Consider the following 6,069-nt stretch of genomic DNA (forward strand, 5'->3'; position numbering starts at 1 on the left):
TCCAGAAGAAGCGAGGTCAGATGATCGATTTGGAGTCGACGATGAACGTATGCATAATGGACAGCGGCTTCTTCGGTTATATGTAGAATATCTTCTATTCCTGGCCGGTACGAACCTCCGCCACAAACGTAAATACCGAGTTATTTGGAGACCACCTACCAAAAGACAGTCGTGGACTTAATTGGACCATATGGCTACCAGTTACCGATGTAGATCCTCAGTTCCCTAATTGTCGTTTATTCGGGGTACGCAACTTGACCCTGATCACGCCATCGTGTGGGTCCAACTAGAACTTTGCTTCCCACGTTCCGAGAGGAAGCAGCTCTGTCGACCAATTTCGACAAGTCTCAGTAGATTAAGAGTGTCAAGCTTATTTACCTAGAAAGCCAGTGGAAACGCACAGTCATGTGGACGGCGAAGATCCCTTGGAGGACGAATGGAGGCGAGTTAAAGAAGCAAACCTGTCAGCTTTTAGAACTGTCTGTCTGACTGACTGATTCAACCAAATGAACAACGGATAGCTTTGAGCACAGCGGAACCTATTGCTGCTAGAAAGCCCGTACCAGCAACCGGCGACTATCCCTAGATGAAAATGTCGGTAGATCAGGCAGCGTAGATGGTCATAACCTTGTTCGCTGAGCTGGGCAATTTGATTCCAAACGTTTCATCACCAATCGAGGTGACACCATCAGTGCGCTATTGTGGAGGGTAGTAGTGCGTAGCGGTGGGTTTGGTTACGTGTGTGTTAATATACGTGCTGGGATGACCTTTGACCGCGATTAGTTGTTCGGTCGGGCGGTTTTGTTGGTTGTTCTGTTATCCCGTGTCCTCATTCGCCGATGCCCCCGTGACCTTTGAGCCTGGCATCCCTCGCCGTCATAGTCTGGTCGATGATGGAGTGACCTTTGTCCTTCCGAGTTTCGGCTTGTGACCCTTATTGATTGGACTCCGAGGAGTTCCGTTCCTATTTATTAATGAATTTAATCCAATAATCCTTGAGTGTTCCAGTTGAGATGTTGGTCTTTTGCACGTAGAGGTGCGTAAATTGGATCCAGTTTGATTCACCGGTTGATCAAATCTGCCGTGGCGTACCATGCTTTCAGAAATTCTCTTCCATGCCACGTGCCTCCCTCCGTATGCTAGAGTTTTCGCGTTTTCCAGATTGAATTTGTGGTCTTCTTGTTCCTTTTGTATAGATATCAAGGACAGGGGATCATGCTTCCTGACTGCCGCGTTGTGTTCTTTCAGTCATGTAAATAATTTCCTCCCAGTTTGTTCGACGTAGAATTTGTTGCAGTTGTTGCAGGTGATATGGTATGTCAAATTATTCCTCTTGGTTTTGTCCCGGCTGTCCTTCGGTCTAGAAATTACTCTCCTTAGGGTATCATTCGGTTAGCGGGCCACGAAGATTCTTTTTGGAGCCAGTAATCTGGTTGTAATTTCTTATATATTCTTGATGTAGGGTAGGACTACCCGCCTGGTGGCATGTTCTTGCTGTTGCGGTTGTTGAGATGTCTTCTTCTTCAAGCTTCTCTTGGTAAGGCTCCTTGGATACACATTGTTCTGAAACACTCTGAATAGATGGTTTGCCTCCTTCTTCCATAGATCTGTCTGCTGCAGTGTGTCCGCGCACTCATGAACAAGGTTTAAAAGCAGCTCTTCTTGTAGTTTACTGGGTGATTGCTGTTGTAGTTTAATATTTGATCCGTACGAGTCGCTTTGCGGTACACGCAGGTTTCCAGAGTCCCATCCACCTTTCTGTTCACTAAGGCGTCCAAGAACGGTCACCGATTGTTTCTTTCTAGTTCCATTGTAAACGAGATATATTCAAACTTTGTGTTGAGCAGTTCATGTGCGTTGTGTACTGAACCCCGTTTCATGATGAGGAAAGTATCATCCACGTAGCGGATCCGCAGCTTTAAATTGATGATCTGCAGTAGCGCACGCTCTAGCCTTTGCATTACCGTCTCAGAAATGAATCCTGATATTGAGGATCACATTGGAGTTCCTTTCAGCTTTTGGTATGTTTACCCATCAAAGGTAAAGTATGTATTCATACACAAGTTCAACGGTTTGTATATACTTCCAGGTTTCATGCTTCTATAATGTTTGGATTATTCAGAGGCAGTTCCGCTACGGTTTCTCGCGCGATATTGTGGTTGACTGAAGTTAACAGTGATGTGACGTCAAATGACTGCATCGTCCTTTATAATGAAGTTCCGTGGTTTGCGCAGAAATTGACCTGCATTCTTGGTTCTATGTTCCGAACCAGAAATTAAATGTTTCGATCTTCTCCATTAGTTTTTTTGCCAGTTTGTAAGTTGGGGTTCTCGGAAGCGAAACGATTGGTCTAAGTGAGGCACTTTCTTTGTGCACCTTTGGTAGTCCGTGGAATTGTGCAATGTTGGTATCATCGGCCTTCATTTTCCATCGTTCTTGTCTGATTATCACGTGTGTTGCCTGTAGTTTCTTGAGCGTCTTGTTGATGCGAATGATGATATTAGAAGTTGGATCATGATCGATTAGTTTGTAGGCCGTGGTGTCATTTAGCAGTTGCTTGGTCTTTCCAATGTAATCTGGCTTGTCCATTATCAACGTGACGCGTCCTTTGTCCGTCAGTGGTATTATGATTGTTTCATCCTTTCGTAGATTCGTGAGTGCATCTCGTTCTTGTTTGGAAATCAGTTGCATGCTTCGATTCCGTGTGATCGCCGGGACGAATGTCTGTCGGAACCGCTGTTGAACCCCAACGGGTTTACAGCACAACCAGATAAGCTGATTGAATAACTCTGCTGACCCGTTTGTCAGGACCAGCTGCCTTTACGTTAAGGGTGCAATGCATACCGCAGCCTCCAAAAAAGTTTCTCAATCCCCACTGCAGAATCAGAAACACCTATTTGGGTGTTCCGCTTTTATCGTGATACTCGACGCAAAATGGGATCGTCTTTCTAAGGCACTAAAGGATTCAGACATAAAGAATGCAGCGACTTAGACAAAAGTTAATAAGGAACTTTCTACGCTGAGCGAGTACCTTGCGCTATCCATACCAGGTGCTATGGCTGGGAATAAATTAATACAACTCTCTGACACGGCCATGAAGACCGCCACGTCGTCTCTAGTGGACAGAAGCTTAAGGGAGAACAGAGTGATAATCTGGGGATCATTCTTTGGAAAAATTACGCACGATCGATCGTTAGCGGTGTCATCACCAAGCCTGATCAACACTAAACGTAGAGTGGTTATGCAGAAGGAAGCAAGTGAACTCTTGGACATGTAGTCACTCTTTCCTCTCCGTCTACCGTACAGAAGATCTTGAAGCGGGCTGGCAGCATTCAAAAGGCCAACCCAATACTCAGGCGTCTACCTGAGGATCGCCCTCTAGACGCGCAAAAGCTAGGTCACAGTAGATCAGGGTTAGAGGCACGAAAAAGGCTTCCGCTGGGCACCAACTCAGCCGACCCCAAACACATGGACAAGCCGATTGTCGTCCTAGTCCCCTGTGCTCCCGAGAGCAGGTCGAAGAAACCAGCCGCGCCTACGGACAACAGTTTTTATTCGACCACCGCAAGCCCTTCACCCACCAAAGACAGTGATTCCCTGGAGAAGGCAAAACTCACATGCAAACAGCGCCAAAAAGGTAAAGCTATCAACGCTTATTTCCGTAACAGACGACACAGGTGCAGCCATGTGCTCCTCACCAAAGCCACAGCCTCTGAACTTGACTGGGTCAGCTGTGCGGTTGTTCTGTAATTACATGCGGCCCTACCAATTCCGATCGTCCTGTCGGATACCACTCTTGCACCCTTTTGCGACGCACTTTGGGTCCAAATCCCGCTGCGCGGGCCCGATTCTCTCCTACTCGGTGTGGTCTATCGTAGCCCCTCGAGTCTCTATGAAGATGATCAATTCCACATACGAACCCTTGAGAAACTCTCCTCCAACTACCACTTCATTCATCTCCTTCTGGTAGGTGAATTCAACGCTCCAAAGGCCTCCTGGATGGAGCTCCAGCGCGTCGAACCAAGCGGACATTTTGCACCATCGCTGATTGAAGTCTTTCAATAGAGTGCTTAGACCCAGCATGTCGTTGCACCCACAAGATACTGCCTAGGCCGACTACCATCCCTCCTTAATTTCGACATCACCTAAGAAAGACACTTCAAAGATCAGATAACACTCCAATGGGACATAGCGACCACCGTGTGCTGACCTTTGATTTCATCTGCTATCGGGCAAGAAATTCCGGACCTCAAACGTGGTTTCGAGACTTATGCCATGCGACGTCTCAGGAATGCGCATCTTCCATGAACAAGTCACACTGCAACCAGCTCCAGTATAAGCTCCAGAAGAAGGTCCACTTTCCAGAAAGTTCACGAGGCTGACGCGATGTTCGTCCCAAAAAACCAGCACGCGATCAGATGAACCGCAGGCTGCCAAAAAGGATTCGGCGACTTCTGGAAAAAAGATCCCAACTTTTTTTCAAAAAGTTGACTGCAGGAGATACAGAAGACGAGCTGGTGTTTCGTAAAATGCGGAACTGCTGTAACTCACAAATCTGCGTATGGAAAGTACAAAAACAAGCCATCATCCTGGACCTCGCTCGAAAAAAAAACATCCAAGGATCCTGAAGTAAACGTCGCCGCAGAACCGAGCCATCTGCGTTCTTCTTGAGGGACATAGTCGGAGAACCGAAGAGTGACACAACAGTGGTATCAGAGGTTCACAGAGAACACTATGCGTGTCCAAACTCAACCCCAGCGTCCTCGTCACATCCACTCTTATAAAGGCGTAACTACGAGCAGCCTCTAACAAACTTGTTCTTCACGGTGGGGGTGCTTGTCAACTCTCGTACAAGATCAATTCATTCTGCGCGTCGGGGCCCGACGAGGTCCATCCAAGGATCCTGAAGTAAACGCCATCTACACCGGCAACTCATTTATACCGGAGATTTTGTCAGTCGCTTGACGAAGACCGCCTTCCTTCTGCTTGGAAAGAAGCTATTGGCAAGCCAGTCTACAAAACTAGTGTCGGACTATCGTCTGGCGGCTACACGTCTATAAGCCTCACTAGCGTGCAATGCAAGGTGATGTAACGCATTCTGAAGCGAGCCATCTTAGATCACCTTACTTCCAGCAACCTGATATCTCCAGCTCAATACGGATTTCTTCTAAACCGTTCATGTTTGATAAACATGCTCTTGTTTATGGACTCATGTCAGATGCCATATTTTCCGACTTCTTAAAATCATTTGGTAGGGTCTCACACATCCCGATGCTCCACAAACTCGAGTCTTACGGGATTCAAGGAAAATCCCACAATGGATCGAGGCGTCCCTATCAAACAGATCATTCCGAGTGAGAATAGGCTTGACCTACTCTTCTCTAACGCCGGTCTCCATCGGAGTTTCTCAAGGCTCCGTCCTGGGATTAGTGCTTTTTCTGATGACGACCTTCCAGATGTTCTTGCAAGTCCGTGTCTACTTTTTGCGGGCCACTTGAAATCCTGGAGTTTCGATGCCAGTTCCCCCTAAATGAAGGTAGACGCTGCAAAACAGTGATCGGTGACTGACACCTTCCTCTGAATGACGAAAAGTGCGCCCATGTGTCATTTGCAGGAAACTCAGCGAATGCCTTTTTATGCATGGTAGAAAGGACCAGAAAACATCATTATAGATGCTATAAAGGATTTGGGTATCTGGGTCTCTTAAAACTTGACCTTCTCACTGCACCAAAAGGCATTCGCCATTCTACGGTTGACCAGGCGCACCTTCTCACGTACTACTCGCACAGACTTCCAAATACTGTATGTACGTCAGGCCTTTCCTGGAATATGCCAACCAAGTTGTCCACCCACTCCGAACGAAAGATGTCACTCTCATTGAGCGTGTCCGGCGAGCCGCTACGCGAATGGCTGCCGGCCTCAAATCCGTGGACTACGAAACGCGTCTCGCGACGCTTGATCGCTTTCACCTGGAGTACGGCCGCCTCCGATGGGACCTTATTCTTACTTGCGCCCTGTTTGAACAAAGCTTGGCAAGCAGGTTTTTTGCCGTTGACCCGTCAAACACCC

The sequence above is a fragment of the Opisthorchis viverrini genome, assembly GCF_000715545.1.
Source record: "Opisthorchis viverrini unplaced genomic scaffold opera_v5_121, whole genome shotgun sequence".
In the NCBI taxonomy this organism is placed as follows: domain Eukaryota; kingdom Metazoa; phylum Platyhelminthes; class Trematoda; order Opisthorchiida; family Opisthorchiidae; genus Opisthorchis; species Opisthorchis viverrini.